The sequence below is a fragment of the Callithrix jacchus genome, chromosome 5 (genome assembly GCF_049354715.1).
Source record: "Callithrix jacchus isolate 240 chromosome 5, calJac240_pri, whole genome shotgun sequence".
NCBI lineage: Eukaryota > Metazoa > Chordata > Mammalia > Primates > Cebidae > Callithrix > Callithrix jacchus.
Window position 1 is genome coordinate 153,356,498 of NC_133506.1, and position 25,592 is coordinate 153,382,089.

Genomic DNA, 25,592 nt, shown 5'->3' on the forward strand with positions numbered 1-25,592 from the left:
TAAGACATTTTTATACACTACATTATGATATCTGTTAAATATAAGTTTATGACATTTGAGCTTTGTAAGTATGTTGCCTAGTGTTTACTTGAAAAAATATGGATATCCATGACTTAGGATGTTTCAACTTACAATTTATCAGTGGTGCAACAATGATACACACTCAATAGAAACCGTACTTCGAGTATCCACATAACCATCTGCTTTCCACTTTTAGTACCATATTCAGTAAATTACAAAAGATAGTCAATACTTTATTATAAAACAGGCTCTGTGTTAGATGATTTTTCCCAACTGAGGGCTAATGTAAGTGTTTGGGCCATGTTAAAAGTAGGCTAGGTTAAACTATAATGTTTGGTAGGTTAAGTATATTAAATGCATTTTTGACATGGTATTTTCACAGGTTTATTGGGACCTAATCCCATCATAAGTCAAGAAGCATCTGTACTTAATTATAGCAAGAGTCTGTGTAACATATGAAATTGGTGATTAAACCAGTGTTTTAATAATGACTCAGTGAATTTGAATACCATATCTTTATCAGGATTTTAATCTTTTATATTATTGTTTCTATGGGGAAATTAAATGCTATTTTTAATGTTATTTAATTTCAACAAAAGGTGCTATGAAAAATTGATATTCACATGTAAAAGAATGATGTTGGGGCCTTACCTCACACTATATGCAAAAATTAACTCAAAAAGGAACAAAGACTTAAATGTAAAAGCTAAAACTTTTAAAAGAAAACTTAAGGGTAAATCTTCATGACTTTAAATTTGTCAACGGTTTCCTCAGTATCAGTAAAAGAATGAATAATAAAACAAAGAAAAATTGGTGCATTTGAGTTCTCTACAGAAAAAGAACTAATAGGAGACATAGATGTACATGCAGAAAGAGAGTGACTATGAAGGATTGACTCACAGTTAGGGAGGCTGGAGGCTGAAAAGTTCCATGATCTGACATTTATAAGCTGGAATCCTGGGAAAGCTGGTGGTGCAGTTCCAGTACATGCCCAAATACGTGACAACCAGGCAGTCAATAGTGTAAGTCCCAGTCCTAGTCCAGAGGCCTGAGAACTAAGTGCACTGATATTCAAGGGCAGGAAAGAAAGGAGACCAAATTTTCCTTTCCTTTGTCTTCTTGTTCTATTCTGGCCCTCAATAGATTGGATGACTCCACCTATATTAGTGAGGGAAAGCTTATTTACTCAAGTTAATCTTTTATGAAAACATTCTCACAGACACACCCAGAAATAATGCCAGCTATCTGGGCATCCCTTATCCCACTGAAGCTGACAGATAAAAATAACCACCATAATTCATCTTTATCAAAATTAAAAATGTTTCTGCTTCAAAGACACTATCAGGAAAGTTAAAAGACAACCCACAGCCGGGTGCGGTGGCTCACGCCTGTAATCCCAGCACTTTGGGAGGCTGAGGCGGGTGGATCACGAGGTCAAGAGATCGAGACCATCCTGGTCAACATGGTGAAACCCCATCTCTACTAAAAAGTACAAAAAATTAGCTGGGCATGGTGCACGTGCCTGTAATCCCAGCTACTCAGGAGGCTGAGGCAGGAGAATTGCCTGAACCCAGGAGGCGGAGGTTGTGGTGAGCCGAGATCGCGCCATTGCAATCCAGCCTGGGTAACACTAGCAAAACTCCATTTCCAAAAAAAGCAAAACGAAACAAAACAAAACAAAACAAAAAAAGACAACCCACAGAGTGAAATAAAATATTTGAAAGTTATTTATCCAATTAGGGACTTGTGTCTAGAATATATAAAGAACTTCTACAACTCATTCATAAAAAGACCACCAAATTTAAAAATAGGCAAAAGATTCAAATGGCATTTCTTCAAAGATATAGAAATGACCAATAATGCCATTAAAAAGGTTCAACATCATTTGTCTTCAGGAAAACACACATTAAAACCACAATGAGATACCACTTGATACCCCTTGGGGTGGCTATAATCAAAAAGAGATGTAATAAGTAATATTGGCCAAGACATAGAGAAATCAGAACCTTCACAAACTGTTGATGGGGATTTGAAAAATGATGCAGTTATTTTGGAAAACATTCTGGCACTTCGTCAGAAAGTTAAACATAAAATTGTTATTTGATCCAGCAATTCCACTCCTAGCTCTATACCTGAGTAACAAAAACATATATCTACACAAACACTTGTACACAAGTGCTCAAAGCAGCATTGTTTCTAATAGCCAAGAGGTAGAAACAACCCAAATGTTCATGAACTGACAAACAGATAGACAAAATGTGAACGTGGTATATGCATAGAATAGAATGTTATTCAGGCATTAAAAGAAAGGAGATTCTGTTGCATGCTATACCATGAATGAATCTTGACAACATCATGCTAAGTGAAAGAAGCCAGGCATAGAGGACCACATACTATACGATTCCATTTATATGAAGTGTTCAGAAAAGGCGAATCCATAGAGACATAACATAGATTAGTGGTTGCCTAGTGGTAGAGTAATGCTAGGGGAGGGAGCAGAGATGGATGAATTGGAGAACAATTCATGGGACATGGTTTTATTGGTGGCGGAGTGGTGATGAAAATGTTCAAATTGATTGTGTTGATGGCTGCACAGTTTACTCATTTACACATGTACATGAGTATATTTAGAGTACATGTGTAAAATTCATGGTACAGTTCTGTGAATGTATCAACAACTATTGAATTTTACACATGAACTCTAAATGAGTACATTTTTATGATAGCTTGATTGAGATATTTTAGATTCCATAAAATGGATTCACATGGGGTACATTTTATGGCATCTAAATACTATTATAATTTAGATGCCATAAAATACCCTAAATGAGTCTATTTTACAGTATCTATCTTAACCAAGCTGTTATAAAAACAATTTTATTTGTCTTATTTTGATTTATAATACTTTCTGGCAAGGTAAGTCAGTATAAGTAAAAGTTGGTCTATCGGGTTTTAAAAATGCCATAGCTTTGAGATGCTCACCTATATTTTTTGAAATTATTGTACATTGATTATGACATAGATCTTTTCAAAAGATGGATGTATGAAGAGGTTTGCAATTTTTAGGTTATGGTGGATGTGAGTTTTAGTTGAATACACTCATTATTAAGTTGTGATAAAGTGTCTTATCACTGGTAGTCAAATATTTAGACTCTTACGTAATTAAGGCAAAAATTTTTACCTTAGAAATTGCTTATTTTCAGGAAAAACTGTTACATGGGAACACACACACACACACACACACACACACACACACTAGATAGGATTGTTCGATGCAAAAAAATCTAGAATGGAGAAACCACCCATGGGCCAGAATGAGATTCTGGAGGAGAACAACTCTTGAGTTTCCTGGGAGTACCCATGAACACGAACAAATGAAAGTTTCCTGCCATCCTGAGTAATTCATTTAAGTCTGCCACACCTCTCGTGTGATCATGTACTATTTCATATCTTAAGTTACAAATGGATCTACAATAAACCTTAAAAGACCAATATTACGTAGCAGTGTTGGTCACAGAAGACCCACAATGTAAGGATTTTTAATGGAAACCTAAACTAAAAGTAGTCAGCTCTTGAAGCACAAAATCCAACACTCCCTTGATTTCCAGAAAAACAAAGCATAAACCCCACACCAAGAATGACGATGAGGTGTCAACATGGTACTGAACTTATGAATTGGCTGTGGGTCAAGGGGGTGATACAATCAAACAACTACTTGAAAGACTGGAAGAAGCCTGCCGACCTGGTCTCTTGTATAATTTTACCAATGCAGCTTCACAACATCACTCGGAATGAAAGCCCCAGTTGTGGCACATGGCCAGTTGCCCTGACTGGGCACCTCTGGAGGTGATACAGGATGAGTGACAGCAGAACACTTCACCAGCTTCTGGATGGTGTGAGCAAATGGGGCTACCTCAATCAGGAAAGAAATAATAAACAGTTTAAGGGAGCTCTGAGGCTCAATTTTAAACAATCTGGCACAGTTGTGAACTGCTGAGAAACGGCAGCAGCAAACGGATAAGGCATCTGTGATGATGAAGGAGCTCCCTTTGAACAAAGGCTTCTGGCTGAGTTAAATCTAAGTGGCCAACTCTCAGACGTGGGTTTGGCAAATAGTGTTTGCAGCTATAAATCAAAGCTCTGGTTTTATGTGGACAAAGTGTGGGGAGAAACCCTTTGTACTGGTCTTCCAAATTGTGCATGCGCACATCACTAGCATTGCCTATTCACAGAACAAACAGTAAATTCCGGGACTCTTTAAGCATTATTTTGATGCCTTCAATATTGCCCATAGGGTGTTACATTAATGAGTTCTTCAGATGTATGAAAAAATAAAAATATTAAGAGAATCTGGGAGAAGACCAAGATAACATCTCTCCACCAGAAATTCGTATTAAATACTCTTTTGTAACTAGAGAGATTTTCTAATGAAAAAACAAATTGAGAAATCAGACACTTCTCTTTGAAATGAGACCTCTGAAAATTGATCTAAAAATGATGAAAATTATTATTTGACCATTATAGATAAAAAAGAAAGAATATAATTTTCAGACTCAGGTTAGCATTTTGAAAACAGAGTAAAACACATTTATATTCAAATTAAGTTCAAGCATTTATTTGTTTTCATTTCTACAAGTATTTACATTGTATGAACTCTTTTATTGAAAAATTTCTTGAGCTAAGCAAAAATCAAGGTCAATGTAAAGAATAAGATGGATTACCTGCGTAGGTTATAATGTCCCATACAAAAATAACTCTGCAATCACTTTTCAGCCTTCCTTTCCCACTTAGTAGCTGGCTTCTTCTTTGGGGCAAACACTTATCCAAGAATGACTGAATAAGTTAGAGGACAAATCCTTAAAAAGATCCACCTTGCTTGATGATTTTAGAGGAGTCTGTCCTATTTTCCTTGCTGTCTTGTTTACTTGACCTTCTCAGTTACTATATTAGAGTGGATTTAATGAAGAGAGGGCTTTTATTCATCACTCAAGTGACAAGTTCTTTGTCAAGGGACAGGTCTTTCTCTTAGGGAGGAATACATAGGCAACTATCCAGAGAATTTGAAACTCAGCTCTGCGATAGTCAAGATTTCCCAAGAGAAGTTTTTTTTCCCCATAATATGGTGTTACTTTTTCTATGATGAATTTTGCAAAGGCAAAGTGGATAAAAGAATCAGAGCACTTAATTATGCTTCAGGGGAAAAAAAGCAGTCTTTTCCCTTTGATAATTATCTCAGTTTTCAAATTAATTTCAACAATGGGCAATTGGTCTCAGGCAGAACTTTTAAATAAAATTGGAGGAAAATTATAACTAGAAATGTAAAAATGCTCACTACTAGGGTTAGTTATGGCAAAAGATAACTTGTACAGCAATTTGAAAGATATGTTTTATTTCTGTCCAATGAATACATGTACATAATTTTAAAGACAAATGCACTATAGAATGTAATATAAAGAAATATCAGTAACCCTGGTCCTGAATGTGGTTAGAAAGGATTTAGCTTTTAAAAATATACTCTCTTCCCCTCTCGCAGATGATTGCATTCTCTTATCTTCCCGATATAGCTATGTTAAAAATTCTACAAAATTATTTCATTAGTCACTCCTCAGCCACATGACATCCATGACTACATTTCCTTTTCTTGGTAAAGCTTTTGAATTCCCTGCAGTTGATAATTGCCTCTGTTTAATTTTTGCTTCTGTTCTTTATGCCCTAGGGATTATCATCACCAGAAATGTAACTCTCCCCTCAGTAGATTCAATGTAACAGGTAATGCAGCCTTCACGTGTGTGTGTGTGTGTGTGTGTGTGTGTGCATGTGTGCGCATTTGTTTTATTTTTTCTTAGAGATATAACTCCTGGATCCTTCAGTACATTTGTACCAATTGCTAGTGGCTGTTTCTTTGGCTTACTACAAGTCATCATCACTAGATTACCCTTCTTTCTGCTGTGTTAGACTTCTTGTGTTCTAAAACTCAATTTTTCACTTTCTCGGTCTCCTCCCTTATTTCCGTTAAGTACATCCTCCAGTAACTCCGTGAGTTAGGGTGCCTAAAAGGTAAACTTTTTGAAGTATTGTTTGAAGATATTTGAAGTTTACCTACGCATACCATCGATTGCAGTTTTCCCAGGTATACCATTCCGTATTGGAAATAATTTTTTTTAACTTTGAGACATTTATTTCCCACATTACCAATCATGGATTAGTATGCCATGATTATTAGTGGCTATGTCTTATATCTGCTTAGGAAGATATAGCACTACTGAGTGGCTATGGCATCCTACAGAGAACTTCAATCTTTGGTCATACATTAAGAGCTCTTGGTTTTGGAGCTCCACAAGCCCTCTTTGAAGTGATCTGTGCGTTAGAGATAATTTTTTTCTCATAATTTTGAAGACCTCCCATCACTATTTTCTAATTTCTACTGTTGTTTTGGGGATACTTCCTAAAGTCAATTTTATTCATGACTTTATAGGTTACCCATTATTTTTCATTCTGGGAGCGTTTTGCTTTTCCTTTGCCTTAATATTGTGAAATTCCATGAAGACATGCTCTTTCAGGAAAATAAGAACTTTTATTTTATTATTCTGAGCACTTAATTTGGAAATTTCTGTTATTGCACTCAGAAGGATTTTCTTGAGATTTTGATTTAATCATTCCCTCCCTTCTGTTTTCACTGTTCTGTCTTTCTGGTACTTTTAATTAGTGTACTGTTTGAAGTCCTGATCCTTTATTCCTTGTATTTTGCTTTCCTTTTTTTCTTTTCTTTTTTTTGAGATGGAGATTCGCTCTTGTTACCCAGGCTGGAGTGCAATGGCATGATCTTGGCTCACCGCAACCTCCGCCTCCTGGGTTCAGGCGATTCTCCTGCCTCAGCCTCCTGAGTAGCTGGGATTACAGGCATGCGCCACTGTGCCCAGCTAATTTTTTGTATTTTTAGTAGAGATGGGGTTTCACCATGTTGACCAGGATGGTCTCAATGTCTTGACCTCGTGATCCACCCACCTCGGCCTCCCAAAGTGCTAGGATTACAGGTGTGAGCCACCTTGCCCAGCCACTTTCCTTTTTTTTCTTGTATTTTGTATCTCTGTGAGTTTTTCTTCTCTCTGAAATATTTATTAAATCGTGGCTTTCAACTCTTCTATTGAGTTTTGTTGTTTAAATTTTTGCATTCTATTTTTATCTTCCAAGGACTTTCTATTGCCTGAATAATCCTTTTAAAATAGCATTCCTTCCTGCATGCCATTTCTTCTCTTATATCTCTGAGAATATTGTAGTTCTAAAAAGGCTTTTTTCTGCTTTATTTGCTATCTTGGTGTTCTCCTTTTTCTTTGTTTCAAATCAGTTTGTTCTTTTATGTCAGACTTTTCTAGTGATCACATTTAAAACAGACATAAAAATATTATATTTACGGGTATGCCTTGTTAACTGCTGAGCTTCTATATAGGGCAATTGGTGGTGGCCCAGCCATTTAGTTTCAGTCCTTCGTTTGTGTGTTCCTATAGGTCCTTTCCCATGAACAGATCAGTTTTCTTAGTTCGTTGCCTTAGAGACAAAAATCCAGTTGCTCATTTTCTGGAAGCTGAGTGATGAAGATTGCTGAATGTCTCAAGGTTCCATAGGTCAAAGTTCACATCACTTCCCTACTGGTACTGTATCCCCTCATCTTCGCCCTCAGCTGTACCGCTTGTGAGCAACTTAAGATCCTTTCAGGTTAAATTCTCCAGAGTGAACTTCCAGGCTTTAGCTATATTGGGAAAGGGATAATTGCAACAGTGAAACTCAGTTTTCCCTTTAAAAATTTAACCCGTCCTTCAACTTACCCTGTTTTCAGCCACTCTCCCTCCCCTTTTAGAAGAACTTATTTCTGCCATTTCCAGAGCATTTTGGAGGGCTTCAAGGTGAACATCAATTTGCTTCTCGTTAGCCTTCTCCATTTTAGAATTAGATTGTAGTTTCTTCTGAGATTGGAAGTCAGTTACTGCTCACAATCTATCTTCCAGTGTATAGATTTTGTTTTTATCTCTTGTATCTTCTGTCTCTGTTCCTATTCTCCTCATCTTCCTGGGTTATCTTTCCTATGTCTTTTATAGTAAATGTGATGTAAAAGGCAGTGGAGATAAGACTGTGTGTTCAATCATCTTGCTTAACTAGAGGCCCTGACATTTGGAAATAGCAGTGTACTTCTTGAAAACCCTAAGAATTGGGGAATTCTCTTGACTAGCAACGTGGAGAGAGTCTCAAGCCTCCAAGTAACATAATTTTGCATCAAGTTAGAGATTAAAGCCATACCATGGACAAGATTTATTTTTAAAAAGGTAATTTTCCCATCAAGTGACAACCATGAAGAATCATAAAGACCTCGAAACTATGGTCAGGGTGTGGAAAATTTCAAGGATAGAGAAGGAGAGGCTTTTTTTTTTGTATCATACAATTTGTCTCAATACTCATATATCATGACAACCTCTTATCGTACAGTTGTTTTTATGAGTTTAAGAAGATTTTAATCATGTTTGATACAAAGTATCATGGGCATGGCTGGTACATAATGCAGTTAGTCATTATGTTACTTACCACTGTGGGTTAACTTCAGAAAGTCTAAAAGACTCAAATTTGGCTATATTATAGAAAATACATCAAAAATACCATTCTGGGAGGAGTCTAAAAGCCAGTGAGATGGAAGTATTTCTATTGAAATTCGCTAGAAATATGAACAATGACAGAACTAGCCAGCTGTGTTGATGCTGGTTGATGTTACTTCCTCTGCTCTGACTACATTATGGGGCATGGCTGGAGGTAAGGGTTTTGCCATCAGTGTAGCACACGGCAGCACCCAGCAGATACGTGGCCTCTGGGCCCTCATCCCGGACTCCTGTGTTCCCACTTTAGTTCCTCCACTTATCCCCACACTCTGTTCCTTCTGAACTCAGATCAAAACCTCAGATCAGGACCTTTCTTTCGGTAGCATCTATTAACAAGGTATTGGAGTTGACTTGTAAGCTGATCCCTATGGAGAAAGCTGGAAACCTGAAGAGGATACCACGTTCAAAAAGAAATCATCCTCAGAAATAAACATAATATGAAGCTATTAAGATTTTAGAAAATTGGGAACTGTAGACTGAGGCTTGTTGCTGTAAGAAAGTTGAACGTTTTCTTAGATTTTGTTTGATTTTCCCAAAGATATAGCCAGTGGGATACTGAAAGTAAAAAATAAGGCTGTCGTGCAACCTCCAGGGAGAGTTGAAAGGTGAGAACCTTCTGAGTCACAATCCAGGCTGGTAGATACATGTTTCCTAAATGAGAGTGCATCGGGACAGTTGTACAGAGGGTCCCGGAATTTGCGACTATAAGAAAATGGTCAGTTAATGGACCAACAGGTCTGAGGAGACTCTCAATGGTCAAGATGAGGCATAAAATTTATACTAATTAGAGGATATGTAAATGGATTCAACCAATTATTTGATCGAATTAAAATCAGCCATATTAAATTCTTTTAAACATAGAAAAGTAACTCTTCATACTGACCTCAAGCAACCAAAATATCCACAAGTTCCATGAGAGTACACGTGAAGTAACAATAGTGTTGATATCAGTATTCATAAGTCCCCTGTCGGGGGACTTCAGCACTTCGGTCACCGGGAAGTTTCCCTTTCTCTAAAAGCTGCTCCTAGCTGTGCAGAGTCTAGTCTTCCTGCATCTCCTGTTGTGCTTCGTGTTCTGTTTTGCATTTCCGTTTCTCATGGTTAATAATTATTAAGTACTTGCTTTGCGCCAGATATTGTGATCAAAGCTTGACAGGCACCGTCGGGGTTAATCTTCATACGGAGCTTATGACACAGGTGCCATATTGTCCTTGGTGTATATATGGGAGAACAGAAAGTCTGGAGATGTTGAGCAACTAGCCCCTCCACTGCAGTAGAGTGGAGCGGAACCTGGACTCACCAGTAGAGTTTCTCTGGTGGCAAAGCCTGTGCTTTCTGTGACTAGGACACAGAGGCCTCTTGATGAAGGTCTCTCCTCATGGTCACCGCTACAGGAGGGGATGTTCTTGGGGCTGCTCCCACTCATCCTCATCCAAGCACAGCCTTTTCTACTCCTGACTGGCCTGACGCATAGTCAGACTGCAGGACCCCTGAGACAACTATTCTTATTCCCTCAGGCACCAGGCTCCAAAGTTCTCCATTAAAAGGGCTCTTAATCTTCCTCTAATTCTTGCCCATCTCCTTCCTATAAAAAGAAGCAACTTGGAAGAAATGCTTTCTCTTTACTGCCTCAGTCCAAAATTAATGCTGTAGTGAAAACAGACATCTAGCTCATAAGATCAGAGAACAGCAAGACCCTGAAATTCCATTTCGGACCCAGCTGGGGTGTTTTTCCTTTTATAAGTGAAAACTCTCTCCACATGTGTCTTTCATGCAGCGGAAGTAATGGCAAACCCAGGGCGACAACCTGAACATTTAGATCCCATGGGACAAGTAAAACCACCAGGAGAAGGGGAATGAACTCTAGGGAACTAAATCTAAGTACTTTTTAATTGGATTTTTGATGAGTATTGGAGCAATTTTGGAGCAGTTTTATGGAGGAGTTGGGTACAAATATATTGCGCATTTCGAAAGCAGAATATTTCTACAAGGAAACATTTTATTCTTGTAATATTATCTTTTTCAGGTGTTTCTAGAGTAAGTCTCTTTAGAATGGTGATGAAAGGCCCCATATTTTAAAAATAACAGTGATGCGGCAAGAACTTGGCCCCTCAAGTCCAGTGAGACCCTGCCATGCATGAACAGGGTCACAGCCACTCAGTTCCCGCAGCAAAGACTGGTGGCCAAGGACAGGCTGAGATCTGCTCTATCTGCTCCTGTGCTGGGGCCACCTTAGTTCTAAAATCATTTTGTAGCTTTGGCTGAACACATAGGGGCTTCAGCCAAGTCTATGAGTATTGGGAGGTAGGCAGGGAGAAAAATTGTTTAAAAAGTAGTCACCGAAAACTTGAATTAAGGGTTAAAAAGCAAGAGTCACGATATTAAAGAGAAAGATGTGGCCAGGCATGGTGGCTCACGCCTGTAATCCCAGCACTTTGGGGATCGAGGCTGGTGGATCACCGGAAGTCAGGAGTTTGACACCAGCCTGGCCAACATGGAGAAACCCTGTCTCTACTAAAAATGCAAAAATGAGCAGGTACCTGTAATCCCAGCTATGTGGGAGGCTGAGGCAGGAGAATCAGCCTTAGTTTGCAACCAGCCTGTATCGCGCCACTGCACTCTAGCCTGGGTGACAGAACGAGACTTCATCTCAAGAAAAAATAAAAATAAAGAGAAAGATGTGTTGAAATCATAAATACTTGTATGAGAATATCCAAGTAAAGAGAAGTTGATGCACCTGAGCACAAAATCTGGTTGTCAGACAAAGAGGTAAGACAGAAAGGGTTCAGGATGACCCTGTTAAAGCTTTTATTATTTAACAGAAGGAAGACTATCAGTTTATCAGGAAAGATCAACTGTTTCCTGTGACATAATTTTAAGTTCACAATTTCTTGTTACAATTATTTTATTGTATTCCTTTTTATTCCCAGTCGCTTTATTAAATCATGGAGCTCAAGAATTATGTCTACTTTCTTTTTGTCTTCATATCCTTAATAATAAATGTAGTGTCCAGAAGAGCTATTGATTAATAAGTGAATGAATAAATCACAATAATAATGATCAGACATAAATAACATGTTTTCTCACATATTTAAAGACTTAATAGTCAACTGTACCTCTGGGAAAGTATTTCTGTGAGACACAAAGTAATATAATCCAGGCTAAAGTTTTTAGATACTCTGACTAATTATAAGGACAGAGCTTAGAAATAGGGAAATCATTATTACTAAAGTCATCAGAAATCTTGATTTTCTTCAGGAGTTTTTTTTTCAAGACGTGGATGATCAGTAATTGAAGACGGAAATTATAAGTGATACTTAAAGTATAGATAGCTCTTCTCTGTTTTTGAGCAGAAAAATGATCCATATAACTTCTATGGCTGATAGAAGAAACCAGGATAGAGAGCATAGGAGGAAGGGTGTCAAGGGCTGGGAAGAGCAGAGGCTAAGAGATAGATTCTAATCACATAGGAATCAAGGGTGACCGTAACCCCAGCACTTTGGGAGGCTGAGGTGGGTGGATCATTTGATGTCAGGAGTTCGAGACCAGCCTGGACAACATGGTAAAACCCTGTCTCTACTAAAAATACAAAAATTAGCTGGGCATGGTGATGCATTCTTTTACCTCCAGCTAATCAGGAAGCTGAGGCACAAGAGTTGCTTGAACCTGGGAGGATGAGGTGGCAGTGAGCCAATATCACACCACTGTGCTCCAGCCTGGTCAACAGAGTGAGACTTTGTCTCAAAAAAAAAAAAAAAAAAACCAAAAACAAACAAACAAACAAAAAACCGAAAACGAAGGTGACATTTTTGTTATTTAAAAAAAAATCTTAAAATTTAAAAATCTTCAAAATCGAATTTTTGCCCACATGGAAGACCATACCAAATGGGTTATAGTACCAGGGAATATTTGGAGGATCAAACCCAAATATTGTACAGTCATTTTAGTTCTGTTTAAATATTGATGAAAGCCTCGGAGTTCCGCAACATAAAATAAATAACTAGTTTTAGTAGATTCAAAGAAGAGGTCAAAGTTATAGACTTTGGAATCAGGTAACTTGAGTTTAAGGCCTTGCTTCACATAGTTTTTACCAGCCCTGTGACCTCGAGCTAGTTAGAGACAGCAATACCTATTCCAGCAGGCTGACATGGGGATAAACAGAATAAGATGCTCAGCCCTTAGCACGGAGCAAGGCATATAGTGGGTATTCCATACGTAGTCACTGTTATTTCTCTGTAAAAAATAAAAATAACAAAGAAAATGGTTATTTGAATGGAGAAAAATGTTCAGCCTGCCTGGCCCTGAAGGGTCAAGGTTATATTGTTAAAATGCAAAGAATTTTGCATTTTAATTATAGAATATGTTTTTAAAATACAATTCATATACTAATAGATAATAATAACATAGATAATAAATAGTCCAAATAATAGTTTTGGATTTCAAATAAGTAATGTATTAATTGAACTGTTCTCGCTCAGGACATCTTACCTGCATAAGAGAATGTGTGTGTTTCCCGTCGGCTCTTGTCCGGGAGCAGAGATCCAGTTGCCCAAAAGCTATACCGTATTACTTAGGTGTGTATTAAAAAGCTAAAGGAATAAGGAATGTCCTGGCTTGATGACATTTAAAAATGTGAATTTGTTCTTTCAAAAGGTCATTCCCGTCCATTGCTTCTCAAAGTGATGTGATAGAGATTTAAAGGAGCGTCCAGAGCATGCCTGATGTAACACCCTGATTCATAGGTGTGGCTTTTCTTTCGTGTTAAGGCCAAAACGTTTTCTATGGACTATACATCTCTGAAATGATGGTGCAAGGCTTCTGGAGAGTGATTCCATACACGGTAACACTGTTTTTGCTTTACTGGTGCTCAGACAGGTTTGTAAGACTTGGAGAGGTGGTAAGTCCAGGACCCACAGTGCTAGCCTGCACTCCAGGTGGGTCAGAACACAGAGGAAGGCTGGTTTGTGGTTTTCCTCCATGCTGCAGACAGTGGGTGCCTAGTCATCAGCTCCCTGCTTTGACTTCTTTTGTAGTTCTTCATGCATCCTATTTAGGGAAGACACTGTTCACAGACTCACTCTGGTCCTTGAGATAGAAGAAACCAGGATAGAGAGCATAGGAGGAAGGGAGTCAAGGGCTGGGAAGAGCAGAGGCTAAGAGATAGATCTGGAGAAGATGTTGATGACTGCTTAGCAATGAACTGCTTTGATAAGGTATTGTTTGTTTGAAATTCTAGGCAAGTCATCACTAAATTTTACTGGTTCTATTTGCCCATTTTACAACCCTATTTTGATACATACTGAGCTAGTGTGTCATCCATTGTTCAATCAATCAGAAGAAGAAAACCACTTTATCAAGGGCTTTGTTGCTAGGGTGTGATCTAATGCAACTGTGGAGCTGGTTAAACCGTCTCTGTGAGGCTGTTGCCCTCACATCAGATGCTGGAGGTTGCAGCTTACAGGCTTGGGAGTCAGGAAGGATACCATGACTGAAATGGAGCTCACTTGATCACATACACAAGGCTCTGCACTGATGTGGCAAGATTATATAAAATAATTGACATCCATGTGGCTCAGAATATATTTATACTTTCAGGTTATCAGCACAAGTCAATTTTTTTAATTAAACAAATTTAAACTACTAAGAGTTGGCCTGAAATCCTTAGAGACTTAAACCTCCACTTTAAGAAAACCCAAGTTAAGAAACATTGTTATAAATGGAAAAAGAGTCAAACAGACAGGATTCAAATCCTGTCTCTTCCACTTGTTAGTTGTAGCCTGACACTTTCTTAAAATCTCTACATCTCTGTTTCCTCATAAAAAATAGATAGTAAATGCATTGGTTGGAAAAATTCAATGACAAATTCACTAATTTAGTAAATACTTATTGAGAATTTACAATGTGCCAAGACTGCATCTAGGCCGTGGACATATAACAAGAAACAAAAGGTGTCAATGTCCAGGAAATGAAGACAAAATATTGTGTGCGTGTGTGTGTGTGTGTGTGTGTGTGTGTGTATGTATACACATACATAATGTCAGGTGGTGATATGGACTAGGGAGAAAAAAAGCATAAGGCAGGACCAGGAGACAGGATGAATGGCAAGGCAGTATTTTATAAATGGCAGGTAAAAAGGCTGTGTCAGCTATCAATGGCTGAATAAAAAATTACCTCCAAAATTATAAGGTTAAAGCAATCCATATTAATTATCTCAGAGTTCCTATGGATCAAAAATCTGGGCAATGTTTAGCTTCAGGATATCTCATAAGGTGACAATCAAGGAGTTGGCAAGGGCTGAGGTCTTATCTGAAGACCTGACTGGGGAAAGATCCACTTACAAACTCCCTCATGTGGTCCTTGACTAGATTTGAATCCTGTTAGACTTAGGGCCTTAGGCCTGCACTGACTGTTGGCTGGAGGCTGCACTCTGCTTCTTGCCAGTCGGGCCTCCCCAACATGGCAGTTTGTCTCATCAAAGCTTGCAAGAGAGACACCCTGCCACCGAGGCAGAAGTAACAATCTTTTTAACCTAATCATTTATGTGACATCCCCCAATGTTGCTATCTGCTATTGGATAAAAGCAAATTATTACAGGAGAGGGAATTACAAATACCAAGAAGTGGGACTCTGTAGACACAATCCTAGAGGCTGCTTGCTACAGAGGGCCTCCCTGTAGAGAAGATACTTATTTCTCTCTTATATGAATATTACATTAATTGGAAGAGTAAGAGTTATGTATAACTCATGGAAGAGTAAGTGCAAAGAATTGGAAGTGAGAGTGTCCTCGATGTGTCCAAAGGTCAGGATGGAAACCAGAGTTGCTGCAGAAGCAAAGGGGAGACAGAGGGTAAAAGAAGTTCAAGAAGTTGAGAGGCTGATTCATGAAGGTCTTGAAGGTCATGGGAAAATATTTGGATGAGATTCTTAATTTATTTTGAATGAGGTGAGAAGTCATTAGAAGACCTGAAGAAGTGGAGTCACAGAGTGTATTTGTCTCTGAACAGGGTCTGACTGGTGTGGGGATGGTGGTGAGGAAATAGAAGTAATATAAGGGGCACCCAGTGACAGACTGAGGCAATGGTCCTGGTGAGTGATGAGGGTTGTGTGCCGGATGGTGGTAACAATCGCTGAGACACAGAAAACATGCAATCAATGTCAGTCATAATTTTATCATTGCCTTTGCTTCTCAGATCCACGAATCTCAAATAATTATACATGTGAGTATTGCCTAAGTAATTTGTTTCAAACACACATACGAGGCTCTCCCTCTGGGGCAGTGACTTAGTATGTTTTGAGGGCAGGGTGGTATAGCATAAATCTCCATTTTAACGACGTAATTGATTATTCTGATGTGAGTCACTCATAGCTACATGACAATAAACATTACCTATCTTACTGTTATTTTTTATAAAACACTAAGTAAATGTGATATGAAGAATCCCCCCAACTCCCACATACACACTCACACAAACATTGGTATCCCTGAATTCATTCTTTACTGAAGACTTGCATGCTCTTGGGGACATGGGTGATTCTGCTGTGAAGAATATAGGAACAGGGCAGCAGAGCAGAGGACTGTCCCAAAGTCATTCCTATCCTCAAGTTCCCATGAGGAAAGAGCAGAGTGGTGGGGATATATTTCTTTTTCTTTTAAACCTAATTTCTCCAGGTAACTCACTGAATTCAGGCCCGAAGATAGATGTGTCTCTGTTTTAACCAAACTTCAGGGTGTCTTAAAAAGAAAGATGTTGCATAAACTATCAGTACAGGGATTGGAAACTACAGTTATGTTTCTCTCATGCAATCTTGACAATGGCGACAGATTGTGTTTGACATGTCAGTAATGACACAAGAGTTAGAAAAATGACTTAGTTTTGTGATAAACTAAGCTTGCTGCTTGGATAACTCATTTCTACGGATAAAATGTAAAATCATCTTCAGTAAAGTCAGTGATCTTTGTGTATGACTGTGTGTATGTTCACATGTGTGTGTGTTTAAGGGCAGCTTTGGTAATTGAAATGATAGTATCTCACCTAGTTCAAGGACACGTGATCTTTTAGAAATTGTGAGATTAGGCTGGGCGCGGTGGCTCATGCCTGTAATCCTAGCACTTTGGGAGTCCGAGGCCAGCAGATCACCTGAGGTCAGGAGTTCCAGACCAGCCTGACCAACATGGAGAAACCCCATCTTTACTAAAAATACAAAATTAGCTGAGTGTGGTGGTGCATACCTATAATCCCAGCTACTTGGGAGGCTGAGGCAGGAGAATCACTTAAATTCAGGAGGTGAGCCAAGATCGTGCCATTGCACTCCAGCCTGGGCAACAAAAGTCAAATTCCATCTCGAAAAAAAAAAAAAAAAAAAGAAGCATTAAATTAGACAGCATGCCTCCTTTTTTCTTAGTTCACCCCCATTTCACATGTTATATTTACATTTTCCTCTGTAATTAAAAAATATTATGGATAAGAAGTGTCTTTTACCTATTCCAGAATCCATGCCCCATTCCTTAGAGTTAACCAATATTAACTCTTATGTATCTTTCTAGAAATTTTCCATTTATATGCCCAGATCCTTCTGTTTACCCAAATGAAACCATGCTTAATATACTGTTCTATACCATGCAATTTTCTCTTTATATTAGCTTTTTCATTAAACAATTCAATTCATTTTTTAATTTGAATAATACATTATAAAAAGATTCAAACATCACAAAAGAGAAGACAGTGTAAAGCAAGTCTTTCTCCTAACCAGTTACCCTGAACCTCTCAGTTACTCTCCCCAGAAAAACCCCTTTTGATTCATTTCTTGTGTATCCTTCTAGAGATGGTCTATGCATATAGATGCATAGAGATGCATGTATCTATGTCTTCCTTTGTGGTGCTATATAGTGAAAATCACTTTAGTACTTCGAGCATATAGATAGGAGACAATTTATTCTTTTTTAAATTATATACTTTAAGTTCTGGGGTACATGCGCAGATCTTGCAGGGTCGTTACATAGGTATACACATGCCAAGATGATTTGCTGCCTCCACCCCGTGTCGTCTACATTAGGTATTTCTCCTAATGTTATCCCTCCCCAATCTCCCCACCTCCTACTATCCTCACCCCTCAACAGATCCCAGTATGTGATCTTCTCCTCTCTGTGTCCACGTGTTCTCATTGTTCAACACCCACCTGTGAGTGAGAACATGAGGTATTTGGTTTTCTGTTTTTGTGTCAGTTCGCTGAGAATGATGGTTTCCAGATTCATCCATGTCCCTGCAAAGGATATTAACTCATCCTTTTTTAAGGTTGCATAGTATTCCATGGTGCATATTTGCCACATTTTCTTTATCCAGTCTATCATTGATAGGCATTTGGGTTGGTTCTGGGTCTTTGATATTGTAAACAGTGCCACAATGAATATATGTGTGCATGTGTCTTTATAACAGAACAATTTATAATCCTTTGGGTATATACCCAGTAATGGGATTGCTGGGTCAAATGGTATTTCTATTTGTAGATCCTTGAGGAATTGCCACACTGTCTTTCACAATGGTTGAACTAATTTACACTCCCACCAACAGTGTAAAAGTGTTCCTATTTCTCCACATCCTCTCCAGCATCTGTTGTCTTCAGATTTTTTAATGATCACCATTCTAACTGGTGTGTATCTCAATGTGGTTTTCATTTGCATTTCTCTAATGACCAGTGATGATGAGCATTTATTCATATGTTTGTTGGCTGCATAAATGTTTTCCTTTGAAAAGTGTCTTTTTATATCCTTCACCCACTTTTTGAAGGGGTTGTTTGTTTTTTTCTTGTAAATTTGTTGTAGTTCTTTGTGGATTCTGATTATTAGCCCTTTGTCAGATGGGTAGCTTGAAAAATATTTTTTCCATTCTGTTGGTTGCCGGTTCACTCTAACGATTGTTTCTTTTGCTGTGCAGAAGCTCTTAAGTTTAATTAGATCCCGTTTGTCTATATTGGCTTTTGTTGACATCACTTTCAGTGTTTTAGTTATGAAGTTCTTGCCTATGCCAATGTCCTGAATGGTTTTGCCTCTGTTTTCTTCTAGGGTTTGTATACTGTTAGGTCTTATGTTTAAATCTTTAATCCATCTTGAGCTAATTTTTGTATAAGGTGGAAGGAGGGGTCCAGTTTCAGCATTTTACACATGGCTAGCCAGTTTTCCCAACAGTTTATTAAACAGGGAATCCTTTCTCCATTCTTGTTTTTGACAGGCTTGTCAACGATCAGATGGTTGTAGATGTGTGGCATTACTTCCAAGTCCTCTGTTCTGTTCCATTGGTCTATATCTTTGTTTTGACACCAGTACCATGCTGCTTTGATTACTGTAGCCTTGCAGTATAGTTTGAAGTCAGGTAGCTTGATGCCTCCAGCTTTGTTCTTTTTGCTTAGGGTTGTCCTGGCTATGCAGGCTCTTCTTTGGTTCCATATGAAGTTTAAGTTGTTTTTTTCCAGTTCTGTGAAGAAGGTCAATGGTTGCTTGATGAGGATAGCATTGAATCTATAAATTACTTTGGGCAGTGTGGCCATTTTCACAATATTCATTGTTCCTAACCCTCATCATGGAATGTTTTTCCATCTGTTTGTGTCCCCTCTTATTTCCTTGAGCAGTGGTTTGTAGTTCTCCTTGAAGAGGTCCTTCACATCCATTGTTAGTTGTATTCCTAGGTATTTTATTCTCTTTGTAGCAATTGTGAATGGGAGTTTGCTCATGATTTGGCTATTTGTCTGTTATTGGTGTATAGGAATGCTTGTGATTTTTGCACAATGATTTTGTATCCTGAGACTTTGCTGAAGTTGCTTATCATCTTAAGGAGATTTTGAGCCAAGACGATGGGGCCTTCTAAATATACAATCATGTCATCTGCTAGTAGAGACAATTTGACTTCCTCTTTTCCTAAATGAATACCCTTTATTTCTTTTTCTTTCCTGATTGCTCTGGCCAGAACTTTCAATACTATGTTGAATGGGAATGGTGAGAGAGGGGACACTTGTCTAGTGCCAGTTTTCAAAGGGAATGCTTCCAGTTTTTGCCAATTCAGTATGATATTGGCCTGTGGGTTTGTCATAAATAGTTTTTATTATTTTGAGATACATTCCATGGATACCTAATTTATTGAGAGTTTTTAGCCTAAAGGGCTGTTGAATTTTGTCAAAGGTATTCTCCGCATCTATTGAGATAATCATGTGGCTTTTGTCTTTGATTCTGTGTATGTGATGGATTATGTTTATAGATTTGCATATGTTGAACCAGTCTTGCATCCCTGGGGTGAAGCCTACTTGATCATGATGGATAGGCTTTTTGATGTGCTGCTGCATTTGATTTGCCAGTATTTTATTGAAGATTTTTTGCATCGATGTTCATCCTGGATATTGGCCTGAAATTTTCTTTTTTAGTTGTGTCTCTGCCAGGTTTTGATATCAGGATGATGTTGGTCTCATAAAATGAGTTAGGGTGTATTCCCTCTTTTTATAATATTTGGAGTAATTTTAGAAAAAAATGGTACCAGCTCCTCCTTGTATGTTTGGTAGAATTCAGCTGTGAACCCATCTGGACCTGGGCTTTTCTTGGTTGATAGGCTATTGCTGCCTCAACTTCAGACCTTGTAATTGGTCTATTCAGGGATTCAGCTTCTTCCTGGTTTAGTCTTGGGTGGGTGTAAGTGTCCAGGAATTGATCCATTTCTTCTAGATTTACTGGTTTATGTGCATAGAGGTGTTTGTAGTAATCTCTGACGGTAGTTTGTATTTCTGTGGAATCGGTGGTGATATCCCCTTTATCATTTTTTATTGCATCTATTCAATTCTTATCTCTTTTATTAGTCTGGCTAGTGGTCTATTTTGTTGATCTTTTCAAATAACCCGTTCCTGAATTCACTGATTTTTTTGAAGGGATTTTGTGTCTCTGTCTCCTTCAGTTGTGCTCTGATCTTAGTTATTTCTTGTCTTCTGCTACCTTTTGAATTTGTTTGATCTTGCTCCTCTAGTTTTGTTAACTGCAATGATAAGGTGTCAATTTTAGATCTTTCCTCTCTTCTCACATGGGCATTTCGTGATATAAATTTCCCTCTAGACACTGCTTTAAATGTGTTCCAGAGATTCTGGTACATTGTGTCTTCGTTCTCATTGGTTTTGAAGAACATCTTTATTTCTGCCTTCATTTCGTTATTTATCCAGTAATTAATCAGAAGCAAGCAGTTCAGTTTCCATGTAGTTGTGTGGTTTTTAGTGAGTTTCTTAATCCTGCATTCTAATTTGACTGCATCATGGCCTGAGAGACCGGTTGTTATAATTTCCAGTCTTTTGCCTTTGCTGAGGAGTGATTTACTTCCAATTATGTGGTCGATTTTAGAGTAGGTGCAATGTGGTGCTGAGAAGAATGCATATTCTGTGGATTTGGGGTGGAGAGTTCTGTAGATGACTATTGGTCCACTTGGTCCAGATCTGTGTTCAAGTCCTGGATATCCATGTTAATTTTTTGTCTCATTGATTTGTCTAATACTTACAGTGGAGTATTAAAGTCTCCCACTATTATTGTGTGGGAGTGTAAGTCTTTTTTAGGTCATTAAGAAGTTGCTTTATGTATCTGGGTGCTCCTGCATTGGGTGCATATATATTTAGGATAGTTACCTCTTCTTGGTGCATTGACCCCTTTACCATTATGTAATGCCCTTCTTTATCTCTTTTGATCTTTGTTGGTTTAAAGTTTGTTTTATCAGAGACTAGGATTGCAACCCCTCCTTTTTATTTGCTCTCCATTTGCTTGGTAAATCTTCCTCCATCTCTTAATTTTGAGTCTCTTTATGTCTTTGCATGTGAGAAGGTCTCCTGAATACAGCACACTGATGGGTCTTTATTTTCTATCCAATTTGCCAGTCTGTGTCTTGATTGGGGAGGTTAGCCTGTTTACATTTAAGGTTAATATTGTTATGTGTGAATCTGACCCTTCCATTTTTATACTAGCTGGTTGTTTTGCCCATTAGTTGATGCAGTTTCTTCGTTGTCTCAACCATCTTTACTGTTTGGTACATTTCTTCAGTGACTGGTACTGGTTTTTCCTTTCCATGTTCAGTGCTTCCTTCAGAACCTCTTGTAAGGCAGGCCTGGTGGTGACGAAATCTCTCAGCACTTGCTTGTCCGTAAGGGATTTTATTTCTTCTTCACTTATGAAGCTTCGTTTGGCTGGATATGAAATTCTGGGTTGAAAGTTCTTTTCTTTAAGGATTTTTCATATCAGGCCCCAGTCTCTTTTGGCTTGCAGGGTTTCTGCTGAGAGATCTTCTGTGAGTCTGATGGGCTTCCCTATGTGGGTGACCCAGCCTTTCTCTCTGGCTTCCCTTAGCATTTTTGCCTTCATTTCAACCCTGGTGAATCTTATGATTATGTGTCTTGGGGTTGCTCTTCTTGAGGAATATCTTTGTGGTGTTCTCTGTATTGCTGAATTTGAATGTTGGACTGCCTTGCTAGGTTGGGGAAGTTCTCCTGGATAATATCCTTGAGTGTTTTCCAGCTTGGATTCATTTTCCCCATCACATTCAGGTACACTGATCAAACATAGATTAGGCCTTTTCACACAATCCCATATTTCCCTGAGGCTTTGTTCATTTATTTTCACTCTTTCTTCTCTAATCTTTCCTTCTCATTTTATTTCATTGAGTTGATCTTCGATCTCTGTTTTCCTTTCTTCTGCTTGATTGATTCAGCTATTGAAACTTGTATATGCTTTGCTAAGTTCTCATGCTGTGTTTTTCAGCTCCATCAACATTGTTTCAGCTCCATCAACATCGTTTATGTTCTTCTCTAAGCTGGTTATTCTAGTTAGCATTTCGTCTAACCTTTTTTCAAGGTTCTTTTTTTTTTATTGGGATGGGAGAATCACAAGGAATCAGGTGTTCAGAGGAATGTATTGAGTAGAGGTGAGGAACTAATATGCTGAAAAGTAAAAAAGGGAGAGAAGGAGAGGAAGAAAGAGGAAGAAAAAGAGGGAGAGAGAACAGGAATATTGCTTCATTCTAAAAATGGGTATTAATAATGGCCGATCAATATTTTGTGTCTTTAAAATGGAGAACTCTATAAATATTTATTGAGTTTACTTGTTCTGGATCTGGGTTGAAGTCCTGGATATCCTTATTAATTTTCTGTCTCGTTGAGTCTAAATCTCATTATGGGTCTTATGTATCTGGGTATTAAGATCTCTTATTGTTGCATTGATCCTTTTACCACTGTATCTTTGTTGCTTTGAAATCTATTTTATAAAATGTGAGAATTGCAACTCCTGCTTTTTGTTTATTTATTTATTTTTGCTTTCCATTTGGTTGGTAAATTTTTCTCCAACCCTTTGTTTTGAGTCTTTGTGTATCTTTGGATATACCATTAGGTTTTGGCTGTATCTTTTGATTGGGGGATTTAGTCGATTTAAATTTAGGGTTACTGCCATTTGATATTAACTGGCTATTTTATCCATTCGTTGATGTAAATTCTTCTTTATGTTGATGCTCTTTACTTTTTTGTCTATTTTTAGAAAGGCTCATACTGGTTGTTCCTTTCTTTTTTTTTTTTTAATTTTTTATTGCATTTTAGGTTTTGGGGTACATGAGCAGAGCATGCAAGACAGTTGCGTAGGTACACACATGGCAGTGTGCTTTGCTTTTCTTCTCCCCTTCACCCACATTTGGCATTTCTCCCCAGGATATCCCTCCCCACCTCCCCCTCCCACGGGCCCTCCCCTTTTCCCCCCAATAGACCCCAGTGTTTAGTACTCCCCTTTCTGTGTCCATGTGTTCTCATTTTTCATCACCCACTTATGAGTGAGAATATGCGGTGTTTCATTTTCTGTTCTTGTGTCAGTTTGCTGAGGATGACGTTCTCCAGATTCATCCATGTCCCTACAAATGACATGAACTCATCATTTCTGATTGCTGCATAATATTCCATGGTGTATATGTGCCACATTTTTCCAATCCAGTCTATTATCAATGGGCATTTGGGTTGATTCCAGGTCTTTGCTATTGTAAACAGTGCTGCAATGAACATTCGTGTACATGTGTCCTTATAGTAGAACGATTTATAGTCTTTTGGATATATACCCAGTAATGGGATTGCTGGGTCAAATGGAATTTCTATTTCTAAGGCCTTGAGGAATCGCCACACTGTCTTCCACAATGGTTGAACTAATTTACACTCCCACCAACAGTGTAGAAGTGTTCCTTTTTCTCCACATCCTCTCCAGCATCTGTTGTCTCCAGATTTTTTAATGATCGCCATTCTAACTGGAGTGAGATGGTATCTCAATGTGGTTTTGATTTGCATCTCTCTGATGACCAGTGACGATGAGCATTTTTTCATATGATTGTTGGCCTCATATATGTCTTCTTTCGTAAAGTGTCTGTTCATATCCTTTGCCCACTTTTGAATGGGCTTGTTTGTTTTTTTCCTGTAAATCTGTTTGAGTTCTTTGTAAATTCTGGATATCAGCCCTTTGTCAGATGGGTAGACTGCGAAAATTTTTTCCCACTCTGTTGGTTGCCGATCCACTCTAGTGACTGTTTCTTTTGCTGTGCAGAAGCTGTGGAGTTTGATTAGGTCCCATTTGTCTATTTTGGCTTTTGTTGCCAATGCTTTTGGTGTTTTGTTCATGAAGTCCTTGCCTACTCCTATGTCCTGGATAGTTTTGCCTAGATTTCCTTCTAGGGTTTTTATCGTGCCAGGTCTTATGTTTAAGTCTTTAATCCATCTGGAGTTAATTTTAGTGTAAGGTGTCAGGAAGGGGTCCAGTTTCTGCTTTCTGCACATGGCTAGCCAATTTTCCCAACACCATTTGTTAAACATGGAATCCTTTCCCCATTGCTTGTTTTTGTCAGGTTTATCAAAGACTGTATAGTTGTATGTAAGTTGTGTTGCCTCCGGTGCCTCTGTTTTGTTCCATTGGTCTATATCTCTGTTTTGGTACCAGTACCATGCTGTTTTGATTACTGTAGCCTTGTAGTATAGTTTGAAATCCGGTAGTGTGATTCCCCCCGCTGTGTTCTTTTTGCTTAGAATTGACTTGGCTATGCGGGCTCTCTTTTGGTTCCATATGAAGTTCAAGGTGGTTTCTTCCAGTTCTGTGAAGAAAGTCAATGGTAGCTTGATGGGGATAGCGTTGATTCTGTAAATTACTTTGGGCAGTATAGCCATTTTCACGATATTAATTCTTCCTAACCATGAACATGGAATGTTTCTCCATCTGTTTGTGTCCTTTCTGATTTCATTGAGCAGTGGTTTGTAGTTCTCCTTGAAGAGGTCCCTTACGTTCCTTGTGAGTTGTATTCCAAGGTATTTTATTCTTTTTGTAGCAATTGCAAATGGCAGTTCGTTCTTGATTTGGCTTTCTTTAAGTCTGTTATTGGTGTAGACGAATGCTTGTGATTTTTGCACATTGATTTTATATCCTGAGACTTTGCTGAAGTTGCTTATCAGTTTCAGGAGTTTTTGGGCTGAGGCAATGGGGTCTTCTAGGTATACTATCATGTCGTCTGCAAATAGAGACAATTTGGCTTCCACCTTTCCTATTTGAATACCCTTTATTTCTTTTAAAAATATAGAACGCTTCACGAATTTGTGTGTCATCCTTGCGCAGGGGCCATGCTAATCTTCTCTGTATCGTTCCAATTTTAGTATATGTGCTGCCGAAGCGAGCACTGGTTGTTCCTTTCTATGTATAATGCTTCTTTCAGAAGTTCTTGTAAAGCAGGCCTGGTGGTAATAAAAATCTCTGAGTACTCGCTTGTTCATAAAGGATTTTATTTTTCCTTCAGTTGTGAAGCTTAGTTTGGCAGGATATGAGATTCTAGGCTGAAAGTTCTGTTCTTTAAGTATGTTGAATATTGGCCCCCACTCTTTTCTGGCTTGTAGAGTTTCCGCTGAGAGATCTGCTGT

The 25,592-nt window shown here is 38.3% G+C and overlaps 2 non-coding genes across 2 annotated transcripts; both read right to left on the minus strand.

The window, feature by feature from the left end:
* Window positions 1-6,252: 6,252 nt before the first annotated feature.
* On the minus strand, window positions 6,253-6,380 carry LOC118154358 (small nucleolar RNA SNORA25). The gene has a single exon (XR_004744225.1). It is a non-coding gene; the product is annotated as a small nucleolar RNA SNORA25 (small nucleolar RNA).
* Window positions 6,381-25,248: 18,868 nt separating this feature from the next.
* On the minus strand, window positions 25,249-25,355 carry LOC118154187 (U6 spliceosomal RNA). Its single transcript, XR_004744080.3, has one exon. It is a non-coding gene; the product is annotated as a U6 spliceosomal RNA (small nuclear RNA).
* Window positions 25,356-25,592: the final 237 nt, after the last annotated feature.